Below are 10,787 nucleotides of genomic sequence, written 5' to 3' on the forward strand. Positions count from 1 at the left end.
CACCTGGACCCACTCCTTGCCCCCTGCACCTCCCCCACCTGGACCCATGCATCCCCCTCCTTGCACCTTCCCCATCATTAGCTACAACATGGGCTCACCTCGGGAACCCTAAAAATACTGACACCTGGGTCTTACCCCCAGAAACGTGCGTTTCATTGTTCTTGGTTGCAACTTGGACACTGGGATTTTGTTAAGACCCCCAGGTGATGTTTCTACATAACTGGGTTAAGAATCAGTGCTCTGGGCCCCAAAAAAACGTCTGCTCATAGGCGAGGGTCTCCGCCGAGCTTCTCACCAAGTTTCAGGCTAATGTCTCATTACACTGACCCGTCTCTGACTTCCAGATCGGCTTAGACTCTGAGCCCCCACTGCTGATACCAGCCCCATCATCCCAGCTTCACAGAAACGGGCGTCAGTTCCACGATTCATTACCAACGTCCTGAAGATGTGCACACCCTGCCCAGAGGCCCTGGTCCCAATGGTCACCTGTACTTTCAGACTTCCTTGACTCAAAGCAGGTCTGCTGTCCCCACCTGTGGTGACATCCAGCAAGATGGTCCAGGGCAAGCAGTGGGCGGGCAGCCGGTGAACATCTCAATGGAGGAACAGACCATCAAAGGTCCTGAGACAGAACACTGCTCCACAGAGATTCTTAACCAGTTCCCACTGTCACCTGTGAGTTATTTTGCAGGTCTATTATGGGGAAGACTAATAGTTCTAAATCACATTATCGAAGAGACTTTGACCTAGTCTACTCAAGGAAAAAAATCCTGGAAAATAAGTATCAACTTCAGCTGAAATGAGCTGTGGCTTACAAAGATGTAATGACCTTCCCGAGATGAAACAGCAGGGAGTAAGGGGAGGGTTGGGTTTCCAGCGCAGATCCATCTGACTCGGAGGTCAGTGTGGCTTCCTCGAGCGGCACACCCACAGGTGGGTCCACGTGCCGCAGGTAAGAGACGCTTCTTGACCAAGAAGAAAGGAAGCAGAGTCCTGCGTCCACCCTGGACAGAGAGGTCCGGGGGGTCAGCAGGACAAGACAAGGATAAACTCTCCTGACACTCCACCTGCCACCTCCAAAGGGATGTCACAACCACAGAGCCCTTCCTGGGCCTGGACACCTGCCACGTGGCCCTGGGCTCCCTGTCGGTCGTGCTTGTCCTGAGGGGACATGAAGCATGATGCAGTCAGCAAGCTCTCATCCTGCACCACTGCTGTGGTTGGGATGGTTATTTTTCCCAGACTGAGAGACAGAAAGAGCGGGAGAGAGGGAGGGAGGGTGGCGGGGCGAGGGAGAGGGAGGGAGGGGGTAAAGGAAGGAGAGGCAGAGGAGGAGGGAGAGAGAGACGGGAGGTGGGCCACACTGGGGGCGGGGGGCTCAGGCTGACACCGGGCCAGGATGCCTGCCTCCAGGGGAACACAGGGCAGGAACCCTTCCTGCTGTGTGCCCCACAGAGCCTAGGAGCCCCGCTCGTGGCGCCTCAAGACATTTCCACCAGGAACTAAGGCCTCAAGGGTGCAACTGAAGGAAAAGCAAAGAACAGCCCTCAGAGGAGGTTAGAGACCACAGTGTGGGCCCGGGGAGGACTCACCAAGCCCCTCTCTGGTGCAGGAGCACGAACCCTGAGCCAGGCCTGTGCCCTTCCCCTAACCTGCTATGCTGTCTCAGGAGGTCCCTTGACCTCTCCCAGACTCTGCTCTGTCATCTATAAAATGTAACAACCCACATCTGGCCCACTGGACACTGTGAGAAGCCAATGAGCTCACATGGGGACACATCCTTAAAATAGCCAACCTCCATTCTGCTGCCGCTCCCCATTTCCCTCTCCAAGGTGAGAAGCTGTGGAGAACCTGGGGACATTGTGATCCACGGGGTTCTCGCCCTCATCCCCAGGACACCCCGCTGGCCCCAGGCTGGGCCTACCCTCCCCAGACCTCGTCTGTCTGTTCCTCCCTCCTGCTCTGGGTTCTGCAGGGGGGGCCCCATCCACGTGCCAGGGTCTCTCCTTAGCACCGCCAATGCCTTCATGCCCACAGACAGACTGTGGTCGGGTGGCTCTGGGGTTGGATGGGCCCACCCTTCCCTGCCTCCCTCGGGCCCTGGCCTGTGTCTGAGCCACCAACCTGCTCTCGCCTGCCCCAGTGCACAACGTCTCCCTGCCCCCTGAGGCCGGGCCCTGGGCCCCGCTCCCGGCCTGACAGCAGGCCCCGGTCCTGGCTGGGGGCAGTCCTGGAGCTGCTCCTGCAGACCCCAGCGGTAAGTGAGGAGGAGGGAGCGGGAATGTGAATTCTCTCGTAGAAAGTCCACCGCCGGGGGCCCAGGAGCACTGAACGCTGCCCCCGGTCTGCTTCCTGGGTTTGAGCACTGAGATAAAGCCACAGCTAGGAGCCAGGCCGCCCCATCACTGGCTCGCCTAGCCACAGCCCCCGGCTGGGGAGAGATGCCCCAGGCACTCACTGCTCACAGCCCGCAAACACACGCACGCACACGCAGCACATTCTCGCTCACGGACACACCTACACAACACACACTGGACACGCAGGCCACACACACATTTATGCTGCTTTCCCCAGCAATCCGGACCATTCTCTGCCTCCCATTTGTTTGTAATTATTATGCTGCTCCTAATTCTGCTGGCCTCACCCAGCCAGGTGGGTCTCCGCGGGGCCTGCCTTGGCTCTCCAAAGCCCGTGTTGATTATAAATGTGTGGTTGTAGAAGCAGCTCTGAACACGGAGCTGGCATATAAATGGGATGCGTGCTCCACCTGCCAAGCTCTCCTGGGTCCCAAAGGTCCCACTTGAGGTCCACTTGCTTTGACGCCCGGGCAGCGTCATGCCTGCCTCTCATCCTTGCTTCACCAGGCACCTCCCTGTTATGAGATCCTCCCCCCACCCGCCCCCCACCTCAAGGGGTCTGTCCTGGTCCTGGTGTCCCCATGGCCTGAGACCGTGCCACACCTCTACACCATTGTCCACCGCCACCCACTCAGGGCCTTGGTCCCTACCTGAAGAGTGGGTCACTGTATGGTGGCTGGGGCGCCCCAGCTTTGGCCTCCAAGGGTCTAGAATTCCCTGAGTGACCTTGAAAGAAAGAGTTCCCCTGACACCCATGTTCTCCAGCAGCTTGGCGGAGGGCACCCCTCCTGGCCTCCTGGAAGATTGGGATGACATGCATCTGCCCTGCTCCATCCCTCCCCCATGTACCACCCAAGGTCTCAGCCCTAAATGGTGAGACCCCCCCTACCTGTCCCAGAAGTGGGGAACTTCAGGAGCTGGGAATTCCTGGGGCACAGAGCAGCCCCCATCTTACTGCTGAAAGCCCCCAGCTCCCTCTGCCTGGATGGCTCACAGGCCTGGGGACCCACCTGCAAGGGCACCAACTATGAAGCTGTGGGAAGGAGCTGCTCCTTACGGGTGGGCTGGGAGCGAGTCCCCCACCCCACCACTTTCCACCCACAAACCCACGTGCAGCCACTGCCACAGACCTCCTGTTGGATGAGAGGGTCACACTGTTGGGCCCCCACCTTCCTGTGAGCAGTTTCGGGGCCTGGAGGCTACTGTCCAAGCAGGAGGACATGCGGGGGCTGTCCAGGCAGGACACTCCACACGGAGCCCTGTCTCCTCAGTGCCTCCTCCCCTCCGCCTCCATGCTGGCCTCGTTCCCTGATGCGTAGGCTTGGAACAACCTTGGATTCTTCAGCCTCGGGATGTTCCAGGCATGGGAGAGTGGGCAGAAGGGGTGGTGAAGGGACCCCTCCGCGGGGGGCCAGGGGCAGCCCTGCCGCCGCCATGCAGGGCTCCATGAGCACGGCTGGATGCTTCTTTCTTTAAGCCCCAAGTGCTTCCTCTGCTTCCTCTGTAAGACGGGGACAATCATGCACTTTGCAGAGGTGTTTAGAAAGCTAACGACGTGGTGTCCGTGGAAAGTGCATGAATCCTGAGAAGCCTTTTCCAGACCTTTGCCCCACGTGCTCCTGGAGGAGGCGCTCCTTACAGTCCATTCCACATGGCGTGCGTCCATCTGCTGCCACTCGCGTCACTGGCAAGCAGCTTCTCCAGCTTATGGTCACAGCACCTTCGAGACGATGGCACACAACACTTGCATCCGTGACAGACACCCCTGAGACCTGAAGTAGAAGCCGAGGGGAACTGGAGCTGTTGGCAGAGACCTTGGCTGTGCCGTCAGCCCCAGGAGGGGTTCTCGGGTGCTGTGAACTTCCCACTGACCTTTAGTGTCCACGCAATTGTTCACACCTGCACGCCTGGTCACCAGGTGATTACACGGAATCACATCCTTCCACATGGTGGAAGGATGGACAGGCTGACGGCAGCGAGGAAAACAACCGCAAGTGAGAGGAAAGTGAGAACGGGAAGGACCACCGCCCGGGGCTGGGGAGGCCAGCACCCTGGAGCCCGTGGTTTAGGAACAAATTCTCCTAATCCAGCGAGTGCTGGGAGAGCATCCGAGTCCCAGGGACTCAGTACGGCGTCTGTGATGCCCGGGACAGCGGAGGTGCCGAGCGAGGAGCCACTCACTCCAGTATGATAGCAGGGAACCTTCAGCCAAGCTTAGCGACCACAGAAGGTGATTAAAGTAAGGCGAGGTGTCCACGTGTTACAGGGAAGTCCACGTATGTGGACAAGTTGGCCAACGTGGCCTGGGGGAGATGAAGGGCAGCTTCCTGTTGCTTCCCTGGCTTCAGAACCCTCCTCTGGGCATGGAAAGAATCCAGTGCAAGGTCCAAGGACTTGGGTCTGAGCCCTGGTTCTGCCAGACGATAGCTCCATGGTCGTGAGCAAGATCTGATGTTTCTGAGCCTCAGTTGCCTCACTTGTAAAAACACACACAGTGTTCCTGTGTCTACGACTTCCTAAGTTTATGTGTGAATCAACTGAGATATATTTTCTATGGTGTAATTTGCTTTGCAAGGGTAAGAGTCACATTTGTACAAGTAAGTACGGCCATCATGTCCGCTCTGACAGCAGATGACGCATGTGCCCATAAGTACAGATGGGCGGGGGACAGGCCCTCTCCCCATCTTCTCTGCCCACCGCCCACACCACTGTCCTGTAGACGCGCGCATAACTAACGTGGCATCTCGACAGCCACTCCCTCAGTGAGACACAGGGGCGCCATCGTCATATATTGTGAGGTCAGCTGATTCACGGCTACAAAATGTCATTAGCTCATCACTGTGCCTCGTCACCTGAGAGTAAACAGCAAATTCGTTACAGTGTACAATGACACATAAAAAATAATAAAAGGAAAACAAAATCCCCAATTCCTTCATTACAGTGACAATAAGATGCTAATTGCAAAATTTCATTTAATTCAGATAGCTTGGTAAATAAATTTTCATAAAATCAAACCAAGTATGACGGTTAGAAGTGTCCTTACAGACCATCCCTTAGCCCAGGATTGCACACGGAATAAAACTGAGACCCCGAGGGGTTGGGTCGCACCTGTTGTGTTGGATGTAAGGTCAGGACACATGAACGGAAAGGCGTAGACTGGGAGAATGGTGGTGACCAAGGCTCATCATCCGCTTGGGTGCCAGGCGCTGTGCCCAGGTGATTACACAGGATTACATCCTGCTCAGGTACCGTCTCGGGTCACTCCTTAGAGCTACCTGGGGCGTGAGCTGCTACCTCCATTTCGTAGGATTCACAGTCGAGTCACTTGTCCAAGGTCACACAACTGGGTGATGTCAGAGCTGGGTTAAGAGTTGAAGGACCCCTACCCAGTTCTGTGCCTTTTCTAAAACATGCAAACTAAGAGTGAGCTGTGTGCTGAGATGCTCTCCACAGGACCTCGTTTCTGACAGAGCAGCTATATGCTTCCACCTTGGTGGTCCCCGTCACTGTCCCCATGTCACACATGCCCAAGACAGCTCATCAACATACCACAGGTCCCATGAGGCTCAACAGTACCACCTCCACCACTGAGACGTCCTCCTCATCCTCCATCTGCCCCCAAGAGCTCTGGTGTCACTGGGTTCTCAGTGGTGTCACGCCAAGCCCACCAGAAGCAGATGTCTGTAGACCACCTCTCTAGGGTTTTATATATGCCCAGGGCAGAGTCATTATTCAGAAGCATTCTGCAATCCCCGTCCTAACAGAGAAGCAGGTCCTTTGTTTCTGAAAGGCTACACTCATGGAGGCACTGATCAAAGTATGTTAAATACATATCATATCTGCTTTAAAAATCATACAAAAAATAATAAAATAAATATCATACAGATGGGCAGTGTGGTACTAGGGGGGGAAATTATAGGCATCAGCTTATATTCCAAGGACTAGTAAGTTACTTAAATGATATAAATGAGTGGAGCAGAGCCAAACTTCTCTGGCCTCCCCTTTGTCCCTCCCATCAGCCTCCAAAACATTTTGTGGGATAAGAACTGAGTTTTCACACCATGAGGATCAGGTATAGGGATGGCCAGTGTTTCACCTACAAATCTGTTCCCATACTGATCCCTGTTCCTGCCTAGAGTGAGCTGGTCTCAACACACCCACTTGGAGAAAGATCCTTGAATGCACTTTACATTCATTAGAACAGCTACTATAAAAAAATCAATCAGTCAAAATAACAAGGGTTGGTGAGGATATGAAGAAATTGGTGAAGATGTGGAGAAATTAATATCCTTGTGCTCTGTTGGTAGAAATATAAAATAGTCCAGCCACTGTGGAAACAGTATAGAAATTCATCAAAAACTTAAAAGTAGAATCATCACATGATCCAGGAATTCCACTTCTGGGTATATATCCCAAAATAATTGAAAATAAGACTCAAAGAGATATGTGCAGGGCCACGTTCATCACAGTGGCCAAGGTGAAGGAGCAGCCCGAGTTTCCATGAACAGGCGATTGGATACACAAAATGTGGTGTATATATACAAAGTGCAACAGTATTCAGCCATCAAATGGAGGGAAATTCTAGGGCATGCTGCAATACGGATGAACCTCGAGGACATTGTGCTACGTGACATAAATTGGTCACAAAAAGATGAGAACCTCTGATTTCATCATACACGCTACTTAAGAGCAGTCAGATTCATAAAAGCAGAAATAGAGTAGTGGTTGCCAGGGGCTGGGGGTGCAGATGGGAGGTTGTTGCTTAGTGGGCACAGTTTCATTTTTGCAAGACGAAAATGTTCTGGAGATTGGCTACACAGCAATGCAAATGGACTTAAACACTACTGAACTGTACACTTACAAATGCTTAAGATGGTAAATTTTATGTTGGTGTATTTTACTACCATTTAAGACAAAGACCATCACGGTTAAGTTGGGGAAATAATTCCCTGCTACACTATCATCTTGGAAACGCCTGCAACATTGTAAATGCTCAACAAAGCTGCTGTCGCTGTAATTTGTAATAATCAGAGAGCAGAGCCACTGAGCCAGGCCCTGGGCGGTTCAAGGGAGTCACTATCTCTTGAGTGTTAAATGCCCAATCAGGAGGAGGACTCCGGCAAGTAGCCTGATCTGATTGAGGAGGAAAGCTCCAGCGAAGTGAGAGGCTGGAGACATAAGGTCACAGCTGAAATCTGGTCAACCTGAACATGCCCCATCACTGGGCATGTTTTTCCACTTGCATCTGGGCCAACAATCGAGGGAACAGAGAACGTGTGCAGATGCCTGAACTCTGCCCGGCCCATGTGCAGTGACAGGGGGAGGCTTGGAAGAAGCAAAGACCACCACATTGATGGTGCTCAGCATGGGTATTTGAAGTCCCACCACCCTAGCCCATGGACAGCCATCCCAGACCCCACACATAGGGCCCATCTTTATAAATAAAATAGCAAAATATAATATCCTCAGTTAACAGATATCAGATCAAGACAGCATTCTACCACAATGGTCAGCTAACCCCAGAAGCTCCTTGAAAAAACTTCCAGGATAGCCACTCATAATCCTGGAGAAAACAGAACTTGAGCCATGAGAAAAAGTCCTTGAGAACCAACTCAAACTTAACACTTTTTTTTTTCTTCTGGCCACGGGGGTTGTTGACCTCTTACAATGACATCAACAGAAGGAGCCGCGAAGATGCTTGAAGGTAACCCACTGGTGGTCCCAGAGCAAACCTCAGCTCCTGCGATCCCAGGATGCACGGATTCATGTAGTCCCAGCGAGAGGGAGAGACCCAGGTGTAGACACGTGGTCGGGGCTGAGCTCCCTCTGCACACCTCAAGCCCACTGGCCCCACAGGCCCCTTTACATCCATTTCGGACAAAGGAATTGACAAGTAGATTGAAATGAAAATGACCAAATTGGAGGGCGCCTGGGTGGCTCAGTTGGTTAAGCGACTGCCTTCGGCTCAGGTCATGATCCTGGAGTCCCGGGATCGAGTCCCACGTCGGGCTCCCTGCTCAGCGGGGAGTCTGCTTCTCCCTCTGACCCTCCTCCCTCTCGTGCTCTCTGTCTCTCATTCTCTCTCTCGCAAATAAATAAATAAAATCTTAAAAAAAAAAATTTTTTTAAATGACCTAATTGGAGGTTTTAGACCAAAACTAAGAATAGCAGTGGGCAGGATCTCCAGGCTAAGAGAGAGGTTGGTGAATAGCTTTGCACCTCTGTTAACACCTGTGCTCTCTGCTCCTTCTGTTGTTGTGTGAGAGGCTCACATCAGTGCTGGAAATCCTGGAGGTGGTCGGTCCAGCCCTGCTGGTTGAGTGCTGCCTGAAATGATTTTGATGAGCAGATTGACTCTAAACATCGTTGTGGGGATCCAGACATCATGGGATGACGAACTATCTACAGGATGTAGATTACTGGTTTTGATTTTATGAATAAGTAGCCTCCTATGAGTTGGAAGTTCTCCCAGCCCTACCCTAGTTAATAGGTGACTTTGGTAAACTCCCCCCACACCTCTCAATCTCACTTTCTCATCTGTAAAATGAAGGTTTGAGCTATAAAACCCCTTCCAACTGAACAGTCCATTATTAGCAAAGCCAACAGAAAGATGTGGACAAGAGGAGGTGACGAATCCGCAATTGCAGGGAATTATGCAGCCTGCACTCAATTCAGAGCAATGTCCAGGTCCACTGGCCTTTGGCACATCCAAGGGGAAGTCAAGGACAATTGAGGAGGACAAGGACAAGCATGCTCTGGCAGGGAGGCTGTCTCTCAAAGGGCAGGGAGACACATCGAGGACGATTGTCAATAGCAACTAATGGTGATTTGCTCCAATTCTCCCCAGTAATAGTTAGTTTGCAGTGCACTGCTTGTTCTGGCGATGAATATTTAACAAGAAAATATGTCATCAGAACAAGCCCCCACAGCAAACGGATTAATATTAATGGGACAAAAATTGAGCCTCCTTTTGAACCTTGTAGAAGACTGTAAAGACAGTGATTATTAAAGAACCCAGCAGTCTTAGAACTGACCTTGACCTGGACAGGGCTCCGCAGGAGCCACCTGAGAAGCAATTAAATATTCAGTGTGGTTCTAGCCTGGGTTGGGGGCTTGGAGCTCCCAACAACTTGCATTTTAAAAACCAATCTGCATAGATGCTGACAGGTCAGGATAAGGCACATGGAGGAACCTCAGAGAAGAGCAGGGAGCCAAGAGGCCAGTGGGAGACCGGATATGGTCCCAGGGCCCCAGTGGTGGGTTAGGACCAGATAGAGCAGAACTGCCCCGAGCTCTCATCCTGTAGGTGAGGAATCTGAGGATGGAGAAGTCACCAACTTCCTCATGCCCTGATTAGGAGCAGTGCCCACATAACAAGCCTGGATCTTTCAAATGTCTAAAACAGTCCTTGGCACAAAGTGGGTGCCAAGTAAAGATGAGATCACTTCTCCTGGACCTCTCTATCTGCTCTGAAAAATGAAAGAAGGAGTGGTAGGACTCTGAGCTCAGCTCCTGCAGTAACATCCAGGCATACTTTCCAGCATCACAGGTGTTGGGGGTTCTCTGTCCCCACATGGCCATGTGAACCCTGCCCTCTTCAAGCATTGGTGACAGTATTCTCAGGTATATTGGTAAATTTGATTTTGTTACACAGTAAATGCTCAGCAATGTACACATATCCGCTGATATTTATTCATTCAATAAATATTTACTGAATAGTTAACATGTATAACTACTGATCTAGGATTCAAAATAGACCAAAATCATTTTCCTCATGATGTAGGGGATGGGAGAAATGGGAGGTAACAAACGTAGACTGCTCTTTCAAGGGAACTGCACTAAACGGGGTGTTAGCTGGAAGACAAAGAAAAAGGAGGTTCTTTAAAGGAAAATAAACAAATAATGTTTCCCTTTTATTGGAAATAAAACTAGAGAGGGGAAATGACAACAAAGTAGTTACAGAGTGTCTAGAAAATGTCTCTGAGGAGCTAAGGGCTGTGAAGTCTAAAGAACAATGTAGGTAACTGGGGGATGGACATTAAGGAGAGCATGTGATGTGATGAGCACTGGGTGTTATATGCAACTGATAAATTTTTGAACACTACATCTGAAACTAATGATGTACTATATGTTGGTTAATTGAATTGAAATTAAAAAATAGAGAAAAATGTAGGAATTGCACTTAGCTAGACACATAAAAGGATCCTCCTCGGTGAAAGGAGAAATGGGTGAGTGAGTGGGTGGATGGGGGGACCTTTGGATGGATAGATGGATGGAGGGATGGAGGGATGGAAGGAAGGAAGGATTGGTGGATGGGTAAATGGTTAAGTAGGTGAATGAGTAGATGGAAGGAAGGAAGGAAAGAAGGAAGGAAGGAAGGAAAGAAGGAAGGAAGGAAGGAAGGAAGGAAGGAAGGAAGGAAGGAAGGAA

Source organism: Neomonachus schauinslandi, chromosome 10, assembly GCF_002201575.2.
Source record: "Neomonachus schauinslandi chromosome 10, ASM220157v2, whole genome shotgun sequence".
Classification (NCBI taxonomy): domain Eukaryota; kingdom Metazoa; phylum Chordata; class Mammalia; order Carnivora; family Phocidae; genus Neomonachus; species Neomonachus schauinslandi.